We start from the raw sequence: 1,445 nt of genomic DNA, 5'->3' as shown, positions 1-1,445 counted from the left end.
CCCCTGAACTAGAAGAATCACTCACAGCACCTGGTGTACAACACAACATGGCCAAAGATAAAGAATGTAGAGTAGAGGTAAGATATTCTATCGTCTTATCCCTGTTGGGATTCGTTAAGTTGTTTAGGCCTACAGAGTCAACAAATGTAGAAATTGACTGGGAAAACGTGGCGAATGTATTTTTGCAATGCTGCAATGCTCCTTAATTCCCCTCTGGGGATCAATAAAGTTATTCTACTCTAATTTGGTGCATGTCATGCAGCATGTAGCTGACGTGCCCCCTCATCTGAGGCTAGGCTACGGTATTAAGTTGGAGGGAACATGGCATGAGGCCTATGAATAGGCCTGGATAAACCTAATGTGGAAAATGTCAGTCAACAACATCTGTCTTACCCTAATTGAAATAACAAGACAACTAACAAGAAGCTAACCATTTGTTCAAAACTGGCATCTTGCATTTCCTCAAATGACACAAACAACAACAATATCTTCTTTGCCTCCAGTGAGTGAGAGGGAATGGCAGTGGGAGAGTTCACCCAGCCTCTTGTGTGTTTGACCCTAATTAGCACGAGCACACCAACAAGTCATCGCTGGCCAAAACGGAGGAGGGCAAAACAGAAAGCCATGCCAACAACAGGGCTCTTTCGGTCCTCAGTCATCGGGCACGATGGATGCACAGTGACAGCCATGGCATTGGCGAACTAATGAAGTAACCAAGGAGCTGCCTGGGTTGTAGCATGTCAGGTCACTGCTTAGGCAAGGCTTATTTTTAAGGCCCGGACGGGTGCTGCCAATGCAGCAAGTGCTGTGCCATGTGTGGTGTGTGGCTGGCAGGGTTGCCAGATGAGGCTGATGATTTCCAGCCCAATGAATGCTCAAAACCCGTCTGGAAGCACTAAATCCCGCCCAATTCTATTGATTTCTATGGGCAAAATTGGGCGGGTTTTCCTGCAAAATGCCATTTTTACCCGCAGACTGCCATCCTAACCAGCCCAATTGGGCGGGAAACAGCCCAATCCGGCAACACTGGGTGTGTGGCTGGAGAGGGATGAGACCAATCAGGTGAGAGTGCATTCCAAGGGGAAGGTGAATAAACACATTAGGCCTATGGGAGAGAAAAAAAAAGAAAGTTACAAAATGTTATAATTCGTCAAAGATCAAGGCATTTTTTTTTCACTTTCAGACAGTAATAGAGTTTACATGTAGGCCTGTGCCTGTGTTGGTTTATTCTAGCAAATTTTACAATGACTATTACTATGCAATTATTATACATTACTATATAATGAATATTGCAAAATATTTATTGGGCAAACTATCGTAGGTAATGTTTTTCCGAAAGGAGTAACAGTATATGATTGTTTATGCTCTACAGCAGTGTTTCTCAACCTTTTTTTAGGCGAGGCACCTTTTCAATTTATGAAAAATTTCAAGGCACCCCAAACCAA

The sequence above is a fragment of the Engraulis encrasicolus genome, chromosome 22 (genome assembly GCF_034702125.1).
Source record: "Engraulis encrasicolus isolate BLACKSEA-1 chromosome 22, IST_EnEncr_1.0, whole genome shotgun sequence".
NCBI classification, from domain to species: domain Eukaryota; kingdom Metazoa; phylum Chordata; class Actinopteri; order Clupeiformes; family Engraulidae; genus Engraulis; species Engraulis encrasicolus.
This window is presented reverse-complemented; position numbering follows the sequence as displayed.